This window comes from Aplidium turbinatum, chromosome 8, assembly GCF_918807975.1.
Source record: "Aplidium turbinatum chromosome 8, kaAplTurb1.1, whole genome shotgun sequence".
NCBI classification, from domain to species: Eukaryota; Metazoa; Chordata; class Ascidiacea; order Aplousobranchia; family Polyclinidae; genus Aplidium; species Aplidium turbinatum.
In genome coordinates, this window is record NC_137479.1 from 19,637,482 (window position 1) to 19,653,737 (window position 16,256).

The following is a 16,256-nucleotide window of genomic DNA, read 5'->3' on the forward strand; positions in this document are numbered from 1 at the left end:
GAAAGTAAGTCCGTCGACTAGGTAGTTTTAAATGGGAAAATTTACAGAAATTGATAGGTCTACACTCTATCTACAGGTTCGGAGTTACCGGGGTTTCTTGGCTGTTGACTTTCACGCCTTTAATTTCTTTTGAATTAAATGTTTTTAGTTTTTCATTCTTCCATGTTGAAGTTAAGTAGACGACGGTAGGACTTTTATGTGGCTCTTCTCTTTCCAGCTAACATTTGTATGTGTAGCCTATACGGTATGGTATGTTCGTGATGATGTTGATGTACTGTATGCATTCAGCTGCAATGATTTTCTAGTAAAAGTGTAAACTAGTGTTTGTTTGAAGGAGCCCCCTCAGTAAGCGTTATATTTTCCGAACTGGTCTTTGTGTTTAATAGGTTGTCTACCCCTGTTCTAGACATTTGTGATATTGTAGATAGAAAATTTAAGCAAAATGAGCTTACTTACAAAATAGGGATGAACGTGGTCTATGTGTTGACAGTGAGCTGTTTTTGTGTCTCTCAGGATTTGACTTACAAAGTACTTAAAGCTATACCTTTTCAATCATCACTTTGCTGGTCAGAGTGGACTTGTTTCTGTAAATAGGTAATCAGGAGGTAAACCTACAGTAGTCGTTCTACACATGTTCTACACGATCCCAATTGTGACATATTATCCATGTGACATACTCACAGTAGTCTATAACAATTTCCGTTGAAAACCTACAACAATTTTGTATTAGGCTACACACATAGAAAGCTATAAGACCATTCTCAAAACAAACAACCTTAGAAGTACTTAAATTTTCAGAGTCGCAAAGACAATTGATTGCTGTCGTTGACATCCTTTATCACGTTTGATTACAATTAGCCAAATACATTTTCCGGAGCTCACACACAAAGAGACGTTTATCTTTCTCTAGGACTATATAAGGTGTTGCAACGGTGCCAAATCTTTGAATATTGTAAGCAAATTATTTTGGTCTCGAACACGCTTTAACTTTCGAATTTTCTCGCATCTATCTTATTCCACGCACCTTCACTATGTTCTATCAAATGGCCTGATATATAGATATATTTTTAATTGATTGGTCTGAAATAAAACCTGAAACTGATATTTCTGGAGATCATCTCCCAAAAAAAAACAAAAAAACCACAGTTTACACTGTAGGTTACAGCACTTCTGCCAGTACCGTACTGAATCTAGAATAAAAATTGGGGATATTACACTAAGAGAGCACTGCAGCATTCAGTAGAGGATACGTGGGGCACGTGCACCCCCAAATTTGAGAAAAACATTTAACAACACGATATCATGTAGCCTAAATTGTAAACCTTCACAAAGTAAGTTGTTGAAATATTTCTGTGGTCCTGAAAAGCAAAAACATCAAAACATAGCTTAAATTCTAAACAAAAACTTTACCAAAACTTCTAGAGAAATTCATTTTTGATTTAAAAAATTTGAACAAATACAAGTATGGCGAGTTTAACTTGAAAGTTCGCAAACGACGTTTAGGCTATGAGGTTTGTGAAGGATCAATGGAAACATTAAAATCTTGTTCTATACCCATTACCCGTAGGCCTATCCTCAAAAAAGGAAAGATTTTTTCCATAAACAGATTAAATTAAAACAGTTATCTTTCTATATTAAGACATAGCATCTTTTCACATATAAACTAGGTAGGCAATTGCCCACCTAGTCCCTTTGCTTGCCCCCTAGCCATTTCTTTGCCCCCCTAGTTTGAAACTAGTTGTACTTTTCCGGATGATATCTTTCCGTAAACTTTCAAGCCATAAAAAATGGCAATGCAGTTCGACCGTGTTTGCAGCAATGGACAACACAGTTCACATTGACACAACTCTGATTGACACTGATACTGATCCAAAGCAACCTGTCATTGTATCGGAGCGCGATATTCTGTGTTTATAACCAAACTACCGTAGTTTCAGAGTTTGAATTTCATTTGTTGGCATTCAAATAGCTTGAAATAAGTGGGCAGGCAAAAGAATATAAATATTAATCATAGTCTATAGCCGGTAGCTAAATGTTGTGTAACGTTGAGATATTCAGAAAAACAATGAATAGTGTTCTACAAAAGGCTGAATCATCCAATTAGGTTTCACTTTAGTACATTCAAATACAATACAATTTAGTAGATGGTCGCATAACAAAATACACAAATTAGTCTGCAGACTCCCAAATTTTAGTTTCTTTTGGCAAACCTTTTCCCAGTACAATAGATTAGAATGATAAAAGCGAATATTTTCTTGCAACAATGGCCTAAGTTTTTATGACGTAGCTCACGTATCCACAAAGCCAGAAAAACAGTTTTGACCAGCATGCCCGTCGCTATACCACCTGGTCACAGCGCACAGAATCAAGGTGACAGAAAAGGATTGAAAAAAAAAGCTTAATATCATAAAGTGAAGAAACCAGTGGAAGTGAAGTTAAGGAAGTTTGCAGTAACAGTGAAGGTTTTCTTTTTCATTCCACTAGCAGGGCTGTAGCCAGCTAAACATATCGGGGAGATGGGCCCAATGAGTAGGCTATAATAGCACGTGTTACCCATTGGTACAAAAATAATATTTTTCGTGCATTGATATAATTAATTGAAAAGGCTACATTGATGGCTACATTACGGCTCTGACGATGCGGCTTACTTCAATTGTGAACAAGTGGGCATACTAGCCCGGATGCTAGCTTACAAATTTGATCTGCGTTTCTTACAGAAAGCAATTACGTTTCCCAATCTTTAAATACACTGGATTAAAATGAATCAAGCAACTGAAGTATTTGATATTGGAACATTGCCAACAGTGTCAACGTCAACGAGTTTAAATTCTCTCTCCACAACACAATTTGGAAGCAATGACACCAATCTGTGTGAATTTTATAAAGTGAGTTCGATGAGATTTATGTGTATTGTGTAGTGTAGGCTAATATTCCAACATTAGCTTTTTAAAACAAATTTTAATCTTTTCAGTATGCTGTTTTTAACAAGAATACATGAAAACATCACATTTTTGGGTCACAAATAGATTCTCTGGTAAATCTGTCCAAAACAAAATTTTTGAAACATTTAATTTAGTGTCCACGCAAAATTCTTTGTCTCAGTTTTATTTGGTTTGCTTTAGCAATTTCGTTACCATTCGTTATAGCACATGACTAGGAAACTGGGTTCCGAAAGCTAGTGCAAACTGTTGCTACGACAGCGAATTCGCAGCATCATGCGAAAACATGTCGTTTGTATCTTCATTTGTGATTGCAGTTCTTGTTCTTCAAGAAATTTCAGATTTGATACACTGCTTTCATTGATAAGGCTTTTTGTTAGTAGCATTTTTGCTGATTTTGTCGATTTTTTTATTTGATTTTACGTTTTTACAGAAAATGTTGACGTTTGATGCGATCCAACTTGTTCGAGTTGTTTTTATGTGGTGCCTCTTTGTTGTCAGCACATGCGGCAATGGCTTCATTTTGTATTGCCTGTGGAAAATGCAAAGACGATCACACATTCACTTTATCACCTTACATCTCACTTTGGCTGATCTCGCTTTTACGTTTTTCTCTATCCCGACCGGCAAGTGACCTTTTTCATTATATCCTTGTTTCGTTGGATAACTTTAGTTTAAGAGATTTTCTTTAGTATTTTAGTACTGTACAAGTTTAAACAATACCTTTTAACATGATCCCCATTGAACTTTCTATTCTATAAAACGCTGACAGATGGTCAACATATTTTTGTGACTTATTTATTTATTTGCATCAGACTCATGATGGTCCATATTACAATCAAACATAAAACGTAGAAACAAAGCAGATACTGAACTCCGAAGAGCTGAGTCGAATTGTGCCAAATACAAAGCTTGATAGTAACAGTCTGTTCGCATTACAGTAGTTCATTAATCCATTGATTGGAAGACAAGTTACATTAGATTACAAACTGATATAACTGTTTACGATTGAGAGCTTGAAAAGTTGTGATAGTGTTATAAACGAATGCAGAGGTGATGCTGCATCGTCTCTGCAGATTAAACAACAGTCTGTAACTTATTGCTACGAATTTATTCTTGTGGTTTGAAAAAGAAAGTCTGTTTTGAAAACATTTGTGTTTCATTAACGTTATTGTGATCTATTGATTTGTTTTATATATTGCTATGCAAATCTTTGTTAAATTTTATTGATTTTCAGATGCTACTTGGAACGTGACAATGGCCTGGCTCGGTGGGAGCGAGTTATGCAAGATATCACAAATGCTTAAGCAGTTTGGAATGTATATCAGTTCTTTTATGGTTGTGGTATGAAGCTTTCGATTGTGTAGATTCAGTAATTCTCAACGTGGTCCAGGTGGACCACTGGTGGTCCACCTGGAATTTCCATTGGTCCACAGAGAGTTCTACAAATCCTTGATAAAACGTTCTTCAAAATTGTATCATTTACTACAGTAAATTATGTAAGGACTGCATAGTAGGGTGGAGTGAATTTCACTTAATGTTTTGGATTTTGATTTAAGGTGTTCTAATGTTGTCTTTGGACCTAAAAAATAACCCCGAACATAATTTTGGTTCTTCTACTCCTAAATTGACCCTCCTACCTGAGGTCAAAGGTCACGCGAGGTCAAAATTGCTCTATCTCCACTTCTACTGGTACTAGAAATCTGTTTAATGGCTTAAAAGATTCAGAAGACCCATATTTCTATCTGTTCTAAGAGAACTTTTTCTTCTATTGCTAGTAGAATTTGACTAAACAGCAAAAATATAGTTTTTGTGGTATTTTTGCTTATAGGCCTACAACATTTCAGCAATTAGTTGGATTGTTATTTGAGAATCACAAAGCTATCCACAAATCACTGGAAAATACCGACCTGCAGAACAATTTGCCAATTATAGGTTCAGATGGAACCGCAATTATGACACTATGACTGGTAAACACCATTGCAGCATTGCCACATCAGAAGAGTTGCTGCAAAGATCTTCACAATAGGTCATCTATCTCCTGCATACCAACGAACTACCTCTCAGGCATGTCTTTGAGCACTTGGATGGAGTCTCTTTAAACTCCGGCTCGTTTTCAGGCCTAATTGACAAAGAGCTAAATGGCTTAGTGTCTGATTGGCATGTGGTTTAGTTTAAGCCATTATCTTCTATTGAATTTCCTCAATTGCCAAAAGAAGTTATGGAAAGTTTGAGTTCCGATCAATTTTATGTATACCAAATTTGTTTAGTTGTCATTTCTGGAGAACTTGAGAATGACTTAGCACAGTTTGAAGTAGGTGGCTTGTCACAAGCAAGATGGTTGACACTTGGATGTTGCATTTTGAAATAGTCTACTACACTTCCCAAACAAATCCGAGCGAAAATTTGAGAATTTTGGTAGAATTTTGTTTAAAAGTCTACTTCCTAAGTTGGTTTGATGTCAAGCTTAACTCTAAAATAAGTAAAGTAGCTGTCAACTATTTTCGCATGCTCAAACGAATCAACCAATTTCTCTAGAAGCAAGCAAGAGACATTGCATCAAAAACTTTGATGCGTAGGCCTAATGGCTTCTCAGCTCACCCGAAAACATTCTTCTTTCGATAATGCGGCTGACGATGATGATACAATTCGATCGCAAGCTGTCAATATTGTGCTATCGCTACGCAGAAGCAAAGATGTTGAAATGACCCCAGATGATGAAAGTACAAAGGCGAAATCTGTTGCAGAGAGGAGAGCAACTGTTCGAAAATTTATCATACCAGAGATCAATATCAACGAGTTCTCCGACCACAAGATGGTCAATTTTGATGAAATTCATGTCACAGAACCTCCCGCAACCAAAGACATGAATGATGATGCAATACAAAATTTCAAAACAAACAAGCTTGAACTTGATCACCCATGCCACAATCAACGTGTAGAAGCTCGTAATAGAAGCTTCCATGCGTGTGGCTAGGTTCGAAAGATGGGATGGTGTGATCCGGAAAAAGATCAAATGGCGGAAGTTGATGCCCTCTTTCAACACCAAAAAGCAATTTTACTGCTGAATACGATTGCATAAAAAACACTTGTTTTTTCGTTATAGTTACAAGGGGCATAACCGGGACCTAAATATGAGGGAGGCAATACGTTTTGTGACATTTTTGAGTGTTTAAAAGTGCAGTTGGATTTTCATTTTCAAGCAATGGGATTTTCATTAGGTGCTGCTTGACTTGAAGACCTGTCGGTGGTCTCTTCGCAGCCTTCTCGTTGTTGCTGGTTAGTTCATGCTCAATTTAAACTTTGATTGTTTGTGTAATAATATTATTGTGCGTAGTATGACTTGTTGGCAAAAACTGTATCATATTGTATCTCTCTCTCAATAATTTCATGCCTTTCAACCATTGAAATGTCATCTTACATGCATCAAAACATTAATTTCATACTTGTTCAAACTTCAGTTCCTCATCAATGCTACAGATAAGAATATTTCGATGTTCAATACACTTATTCTCGAACAACAATCCAACCAATTGCTGAAATTTACCATTTTGGCTGTTGAAGTTCGTTAACTGTAATGTTGTATAAGCAAAAATACCACAAAAACTATATTTCTGCTGTTTAGTCAAATTCTACTAGCAATATAAGAAAAAGTTCTCTTAGAACAGATAGAAATATGGGTCTTCTGAATCTTTTAAGCCATTAAACAAATTTCTAGCACCAGTAGAAGTGGAGATAGAGCAATTTTGACCTCGCGTGACCTTTGACCTCAGGTAGGAGGGTCAATTTAGGGGTAGAAGAACCAAAATTATGTTCGGGGTTATTTTTTAGGTCCAAAGACAACATTAGAACACCTTAAATCAAAATCTAAAACATTAAGTGAAATTCACTCCACCCTACTGCATAGTGCATACAGGTGTAAGAAAATTATATAGCATGTATGATTGGATGTCAGCGTGACCTAATAATCATGTTTACTTCGTGATTTTTAATCGATTTTTCTGAAAGTGCTAGGTAAGCATAAGCTCAGCAGTTTTTGAACTTATTTGACTAGTTGACAAGTAGGCTATTGTACTGTTCAAGGCATAAGTGAAGTGCTGGCAGGCCTAATCAATAAATCATATGTTGCTGTTTATTGCTGTGGTGTTGTGGGTGTACGAAGATTGAGCTTCTTCATGGTACATAGTTTCTTTAAGGAGAGCAGAGCTATTCGCTGTTTCACTGAATGTTAATTAAGCTATTTTATGAATGTCTCATGTTATATTTTTTCAGACGCTAAATTAAGTAGGCTACTGTATTCTGCAGTGCTTTCAAATTAGCAGAATGTTAGAAGCTCTTGTTGCTAAGAAGGCAAAACTGAGACATATCATACATTACCATTCTATTGAAACAATATGTGCGTGATGTTTTGTTGGAATAAAACTTGAAATTAAAATTATGTGTATTCAAGTAGTTAAGGTTGAGTGTGCAAATTAAGAGGGTTTTCTTAATTAGTTAATTACGTATTATTTTATTAAGGACTAAGATTGAACACGCTCTTGAGTTTTCTGACCTAGGCTATGTGCAATACAGTTTCGACTAGTGGCGTTCATGAGGCGTCAACATAGCAAAGTGGTCCATCGGATTGTTTTTTAAAATATGGTCCATGGACCAAAAAAGATTGAGGATCATTGGTAAAGATTAATTTATATTTTTTTAAATAAACGAACCCAGCATAACCTATCTTAATTTGTGTTTTTGTTATATTGTAAATTGTCGTAAACGAAAGATTTAACTTCTTGCAAATAAGCGCTGCTTTCACAACCACAGGTAGGCCTACGTTTTTTATAACCACCCATACCGGCTCTAGTGACTTCTTATGTTTGCTCACAAGAAATGGTACTACGACAGTTTATCGAACGACAGTTTATCAAACGACTATTGATCGAACGACAGTTAATCGAAACGACTGTTTATCGAAACGACTGTTCATCGAACCAAAATTAATCGAACGACTAATCCTAACCCTACATAAAATTTGTTTCGGGAGATTCGTCGTCCGATAAACTGTCGTTTCGATAAAAGTAGGTCGATGAACTGTCGTTTCGATAAACAGTCGGTTCGATTAACTGTCGTTTTGATGAACTGTCGTTAGATAAACTTTCTTCGATAAATTGTCTTTCGATGAATTGTCGCGTCACATAAGAAATAATAATCGTTCAAGGGCATTGTCAAATAAATTTCACAAATAGGCTATACGCTCACAATTTTTTTGTTTGTTTTTAAGATTATTAACGACAAGAAAAAAAAATCATTGTTTTACAAAACGAAAATATACGAAAGACTTTTTTGGTTTACTTTAAACTGCTTTCATTAAAATTAATTTATATGAATGAAAATGATGATAATTTCATAGTTTTTGATATGAATGATTATGACAATAAAAGTAGGCATGTGCTGTAATAATATTCCTCCTTAGAGTAAGGTGAATTATTGATGTTTTTTCTGCAATCTCACTCGCTTCAAATGTACTGTAGATTATTAGATGTGGTCTGCTGCAGAAAGTTGTAATCTATTATTTGGCTTCTCATGAATCTTTACCAAAATTGTATCATGAAATATACTTTAATACACTTCTTCTGTTAACATGTAATTGTACGTTTTGTTCTTTTTAAGTATAGATTTTCACATTGATTTCTTATTAAAAGGAAGTTAAAGTTTTTTCTGCATATCCTACCGATAATGGAAATTTGATGTAAATTAAGTTAAGGCAATCTATCAAAAAGTAAATAGCTTTCTCGACCTTTTTAATGTGATGGATTTGTCAAAAGATAATAAATTAGCACGGTACTAACAACTTTCTGCGATTTAATTTTGACATAAAACACAAGAGCTTCCTTTTGATACATTAAATTAAAAAGCTTGGAGAGTGTAGTTTGTCGCTTTGCTTAATATTTTGTACATAGAGATTACAGATCTAGAGGAGAAAAATGTAGTTAGGTGCCCCTCAAAACCGAGAACAAAATGCATTTTTTTTATTTTTGCAAAATTTTGTCGCTTGCTCAAACGACCTTACTTTAATAATAAACCTGACCAACGACCAAAAAGGAGCACGTGTTATAATTCAATAGCAGATTTAAATAGAGGGAAAGAACGTTTGTTCACAATCCCTCAAAAGGCTGATGTAAAACTATCCTCAACTAGCTGCACAAAGTTAGTGCGAGCTGGGAAAATTGTCCGAAATCTTTCCTCCAGATTATTTCCATTTTCTTCTTCCTTTGAGTTTCTGTGGCTGAAGTTTATCCTTTTAATACCCATCACCTCAGGTTCACGGTGTCTCTCTTCTAATAACAATGAGTGCTCAAAAAATTGTTAAAAGGAAATCATTGAAATATACTTAGCAATAACTTACTTCAATTGTCAAGAAATGGGTTTGAGCTGAGAATTTATTTCCAATGCTTAAATCAAATGTCTACAAAACACCTAGTTTTGATTAAAGACATTTGTTGATTAAAAATCCCTGTCTTTAACCTGAAGCATTTTTGGAGCCAAAAATACTCAAACAGCGACTAAAAAAGCAAACGTTTTGAAAATTTTCTGGGGGCAAACCCCCTGATCTTGACACATTTTTCACTTTTATTTATGCTATACAAAGTGCAATATATTATATTGTCTACTGTACGTCAAACCTTTTTGCTTTCATTCAACTTTGGTGCCCACCAACATTTTTTTCTTTCTGGATTCGCAACTGTGTACACGCACACAAGCCACACATGCACATTACTGTATAATGTAAAATATATTATATACGTTTCAGGTAATTGGTGTAAATCGTGCGTGTGGTATTGTGTTTCCAATGTCAACGATCTCCCAGCAGAAAAAAACGAACCAAGATATTGTTGTCTGTCGCTTGGACAATCAGCCTTGTCAGCTCTATTCCACCGGTACAACGTAATGTCGATGTATTATCGGCATAAATAATATTTATTAAATTATGTGTATTAAAGTTCTTACAGCATTGATTGTAACACGATCCTTCGCTTATTAGTGTTGATCGAATCAAGGAATTGGTGAAGTATTTTTACTTGTTTTCCTTTTACAGTTAATAGTGTTGCCAAATGAGAGCTGACGGCGAAATAGAGCCTGTAGCATAGGGTTACCATATCTGAAAAAGCAAAATTCCGGACAGTGCATTACTATTTTCATGAGACCATATATATTCGCTACCGAAATGCTAAAGCTGCAAACGTTGTACGATACTCATGCTAAAGCGCCAGCTACCGAAGTGAAAAGTATTGTCTTCTGTCACGAGCAGAATTTCAAACCAGGCAGGGTAAGCACTCTCTAAATATAGCTACGGACCGTCACTGAAAAAATCTCAACTTCAGAGTGAAAAATAATAATGAGAATTAGGTTGTGCCGAAAATAGAAGAAAAGCAATTGCATGCTTAAAACAAATTAAAGACACGCTTGTAAGTCAAGTCACTACAAATTTATTCTTCTGACCATGCATATTTTTCTGAAGATCTAATTCTCTTCAATAGGGCCTTGTGTGATTTCAAAAATGAGAAAAATTCACTACAGCACATATCTTTGAAATTATATTGAAGAGTCAATATGCCTTTCATAATCGCGACGCTCAACTTGATGACGCTTAGATGAAGCTAAAAAAAAGACCAGAATAAACCAAATTGAAGCAGAAATACACTAAAAAAATAGACCGCAACATACAATACTGATAAATCGCATTACGACACATGAAGCTAAACAAAAAAGACCAGAATAAGCCAAATTGAAGCAGAAATAAACTAAAAAATTTGTTGGAGTGAAATAATCACTGCAACGAACCGATAAAGTATGTTAAAAAAACAAATTATAAACCAAAAAAAAAAATAAATAAATAAACCAAATCGAAAAATAATAAACCAAACGGTTGCAAAATAAACCAGATTTGGTTTTAAAAAGACTAAAATGGTAACACTGACTTCTAAGTGGTAAACATCATTGATAAGGAAAACGCTCTGTTACATCATAATTCCGTACAACCTCGTAGTAAAAAAAATGCACAAGGTACGAAATAACAATGTTCTGGATTGGCAGTGTGCACAGTACGATTGCAGATGCAGTAAAATGAGCTGGCTGAGCGAATTTTCTAGGACACCCTTAATTTACAGGATTATTCCCGCAATTTTAATTCCCCCAAAACACCCATCATAAAATTCCGGACATTTCAGCATTTTTTAAAATTCCTCCCGGACGCAAAATTTCACCCTAAATTCCGGACATGTCCGGAATTTTCCGGACGGTATGGCAACCCTACTGTAGCATTGTAGGTAAGGTAACATCTTCAATCTACCATCAACAACCAAGCAGTCAAAATGTTGCCAGCAGGATTAATGAAACAACCTACGAAATCAGAGATTCTGTAGGCGATTTTAACAAGGCGTTGCATGAACCAATCAACAAGCTGGTCCAAATAAAAATAGAAATACACATCAGTAGCTTGCTTTACGAAAATAATTGCAACTGGTTTTAATATCATCAATCAGCAGATCTTGAGTTATGTAACATTGTTATTTAGGCCATTCTTTTTTCGTTGAGCTCAAGGGTGTTTTGCAACAACAAATTGCCTTTCATCCAGTGTGTTGACTTCAAAGTGTACGGAAAAGAAATATTGCATCCTTATTATTTCTTTACCATGTTCATGAGTTTCATCCTTCCACTCGTAATATCCATTGTCTCATATTCTTTGGTGCTGTGCGAGATTAAGAACATGCAGCAACGAGATAGAGGTAACCCACGAGGCTTCATGGTATAGCTGTCTTGTTTTTTATTGTCTGTTTCTGTAGCATATATCAACTTGTTTTGTTGCCAGGGCCGGATTTATCTGATGGGGACCCGGGGCACTTTTAAATCGGGGGCCCCCGTGCAAAAAAAAATACCTCTACATCTACAGTAGCATTATTCCAGCACTGCACTGCACAGCATTTTGCAGAAACTTCAAAAGCTGAAAGAAAAAAAACAAACAAAATCAACACTTTGTTTTACATCGAGGGCCCTTCAAAAAGGGTGCCCGGGCGCGAAATTTTTTTTCCCACGAGATTTCTGTCTCATTGATTCTAGTCACTCTAAAAGTAAGATTTTCTGAAAGTGTTTTGAGGGATTGGTTGATTCAGATTGCGAAATAACTACTTGCCAATGAAATTTTGCAATGACAATAAAATATAAGCTTTCCCTAACCCTACTTTTTTTGAAAAGCTCTTGTGCACCGCAAAAATTAATTTAAAGAAAAAAAAAATTTGACTTCGACGGGCGTCGAACCCGCGTTTTCACGATCACTAGGCAGAGGATGAAACCACTGAAACAACCGTGCCAACGAGAAAATGCTGCATTCACATGGTTTTAATACAACTTTTACCAAAATATGTAAATGCGACAGAAACCTCGCGGGAAAAAAAATTTCGCGCTCCGGGCACCTGCACCCTTTGCCCTTCTAAATCCGGGCATGTGTGTTGCAGCTTAGGTAGAGAGGTTAATTTTTTTAATCAAAAGCAAACGAAAACAACCAATAATACGGCATTTAGTATGATAAAAATATTTTGAATTTTTAAACTATTTTTATTTCAAGTAGCTTTAAAATCATCTGCATTGTTAAAGTGTGAGATTAAAAGTTCAATTGATTAAGCCTAATCGTCATAGGAGCTACGTATATGTTTCGATAAAATCCTAAAATGCTTGATGGCATATTTTAAAAATTTTTACTAACTGTTTAATAAGATATTGATTTCTATATTTCAGCTATTTTGGGCCGGCAACATGCGCACAACAGTTCAGGCATGTCAAAAGCTCGAAAGAAGACGTTTATTTTAACTTCAATGGTAACAGCGTCTTTCATCTTGCTGTGGGGTCCGTACTACGCTATTGGAATATACACTTGGTTTGAGGAAGAAAAGGCCACAAGTATACCAATACAGGTAGAAAATTTTCTAATTTAATGTTTCCCCATGTTTTGGTTCAAAATTCATCGCTTTCGTTGTAGATCAAGATCAAACAGGGGTAAAATATACGCACCGCTTCTGTAGAGAGAATTGTAGGCACAATGTACAACTAATAAAGAATACTAAATAAAAATATGTGCAAGATGTTAGTCTTAACGGTATGCACATTATCTTTTTAATTTTTTTAACTTTATTAGATTTCTGCATGGCTCTTCTCCCTGATGTACGTGAATCCGGCGGTTCATCCTTTAATTTTTGGAGTTTTTATGAAAGATGCCAGAAACAAAGTTAAAACTACCTTGAAGGAAATATGTTCATACTTTTTTTGTTGCAAGACATCTGTGTAAGTGCTGATTGTAGATACCAAGAAGGACTAAGTTGTTATGATCAATTTTCAACTATTTGCACTTCTCAGCACTTTTAAGAAAACAACTATCAAATAGCCACATACAACTTACGTCATTCATGAAAAGATTTTTTGTAACAGTTAGAGTCTAGACCAGTGGTTCTCAACCTTTTTGTCTTTGCCGATCTCTTTTAATGTCCTCGAAGCGGCTGCGGTCCTTTCAATTTTTTTTTTATCTGAAATAAGAAACCCACCAAGGCATCGCGACGCAGAGTTTTGGAATTACTGTAAAGCTGCAAATAAACTGGAAAGCACAATCAATTTTTAAATGCCGTAATTCATGCTGCAAATTTGTAATCATGCTGCAAATTCGGAGACTTCCATGGATTTTTTGAAAACGCTTCGTGGACTTTTTGGGAGTCCGCAGATCTCCAGTTTAGAACCACTTATCCAGACTCAGTTTATTTATGCAAAATTTCCAAAAATGTTGCTTTCAAAATCTTTGTTTCAAGTTCAAGAAAAAACATTTCCTTGTAACAATGGCATGAGCAAGAAGAACCATTGAGCCATTCCTTACTCTTTTAATATTTTTCTTTAGCAATTGGTGTGATTTTAGAATCTTCATCCTCGAACTAAGGTAACCTCTTTGGAAGATAATTCGTGAAAGTTTTGTACACTTATGCATAAGTGTTCAATCACTGACGCAAGCCCAGTCACAGAGATTGAAAGAATGACGTTTTTCTGCTTGTTTAAGTACCGTTTATGTGGATTATTTTATTCACTGGGTGCCGCTGAATGAAGAGTTGAAATTGCGTTTCTCAAATGCATTCACAAAGCTGAATCAGCATTGCAGATGTTGCAGTTTTTCGTTTTTCGCTTACAAAATAATTGATGTTTATCGAACTGAGCTATCGAACTGAGCTATCGAAGCGGACAAAATACATTTATGATTTTATACAAACGATTTACATGGTTTTCGATAGCAGCAATCGAAAAAATTCAACTGATTCAAGACAGACGTAACAAACGCTGAAACCATGACCCAGTGCTGCTAACGTCACTATACATGGCATACGTTGGTGTACAAGTTTTCTTAGTTATGGTCTAATTAAAGACGTAACCTACGTTAAACGCTGTCTTTGCTATGTTAATTGGTATTATCATATTTTGACGTTTAAACATAAATTTGCTTTTGTTTATAGGTGTGCCAGAGAATTTCAACCACAATTTCGTGTCAAACAGACTAAGAAAACAACTTCCAGTAATAATCCCGGCATACGTGCAAAACAGAACCAGGCCGCTTCCCAAAAGATACCAACCGCTCCCCTGTTGCAAACGAACACTGCTCTCAATAATCATACGAGAACAAATGATACTTGGATTGAATTGAATGTTAAGTCATAAGATGAGCTTGGTCGGAATTAGACATTATGGTTTGAAATTATCAACATGCAAAATGAAACTTGAGAATGTAAGGTGGGCTAGAATATTTGACATCAAGCTAAAGCTACAAGCTCATAATTTATCAGGATAGCAACCTATTCAGAGTTTTGTATGTAAACTATAGCACTATAGCAGTGCTTTGTCAGTTTTATGACACGTCTCAACGTGGATGTTGTGAACCGTACCGAAGAAAACTACCTGTACCGAAAAGAGCCTTGCTTGCAATTTAAACCATGTAATAGCAAAAGCTTATCGTTCTGCAAACTACGTCTTCCAAATGATGGTTTCGTCATAAACATTCATCGAAACAAATTTGGAGCGAAGTTTTTCTCTCCACACCTTGTGATTTATTCGTTTATTGCTTTAAAATACATTTGAGAACTAAAGGGTTGACTATCCTGTGCCAACCATCATTTTGTGATGAACTGTTTGACTACGCCGCTTACCCACACAAATATTTTGCAGCATATTACATACGAAATTTGGAAGGTTGTTGTAATTTCTTTGAAAAGTGTGTACAGAGTAGCTTACATCACAATATTCTACTTTTTCAAGTTATAACAGAATCTTGGCTGTTAGCTCTTGGTTTCAACATAATTTATGAACGTGTGTTAATCGGCGTACTACAATGGACGTCCATTTGTTCTTCATAGCGAATCCCGGCCCGATAGCATCTTGCTTCAATTTTCAACATTCACGTCATCCCTTTCAACACTGAATAAGTTCAACTCACTAGTGACCAGTTGATTCAAAATGTTTTTGTTACTATTTGAAATCAATCTTTGTTTTTTGCAGCTTAAGCATGTATGCTGATCACAATCATTACAATAAGCCTACTGCTTTGCTTTGCAAGTTACCCCACTGTTGCTAAAAGTTGCATATTCGTCTAGCGATTTTTGCCATTAAAGCATTGAGCAAAAAGTGACATTTTATGTCTACTGTATGGTAATTCTTTTTAGTGACCGGTGATTTTATGTAGTAGGCCTACTCAGCTTTTTCTGTTTTTTTTTTGTAGCTGCAAATTATGTATAAACTGTCCCAAGACCGTTAAGAGGATATTTTGCAATGAGGTCCTTGGGTCCCAAATAAAGACAATTATGAGAAAAACGCAATGCATCCAAAGAATACGCTGTGGTTTCTTCATGTTTCTAGGCCCCTTGAAAAGGTTTCAAGCTTTTAAAACTATCTCGGCCCCGGGTCTAAAAGTACCCTCTGTCTACGCTACTGACTTTTCCACCTCCACTAAAAATCCACTGGACTTATGAGTCATTTATGACCAACATTTCCTCCTTTCAATGTTTTTAACATCCCACACGTTTATCAACAGAAAGAAAATGTAACCACGGTCACTCGTAACGCCGATTGTACGTAAACTACTAACTGTACATACGCAATTAGGATGGTCCATATTTGGCAAGCAATATGTAAAAATTGGACTTTAAATTTTAACTTCGTTTTGCGTCAACAAACCTTTGTCACTGTCTCCCAAATTTGGCTAGTGAATCCTTAAAAACAAAGATAACCTACATAACTATTCTTCCAACAATAATC

At 35.7% G+C, this 16,256-nt stretch overlaps 1 pseudogene across 1 annotated transcript; it reads left to right on the forward strand.

The window, feature by feature from the left end:
* Positions 1-2,759: 2,759 nt before the first annotated feature.
* On the forward strand, positions 2,760-15,091 carry LOC145776123 (gonadotropin-releasing hormone receptor-like; annotated as a pseudogene). Its single transcript, XR_014290197.1, has 8 exons — positions 2,760-2,885; positions 3,373-3,565; positions 4,177-4,283; positions 9,736-9,862; positions 11,500-11,710; positions 12,717-12,892; positions 13,114-13,259; positions 14,465-15,091. The product of XR_014290197.1 is annotated as a gonadotropin-releasing hormone receptor-like (transcript).
* Positions 15,092-16,256: the final 1,165 nt, after the last annotated feature.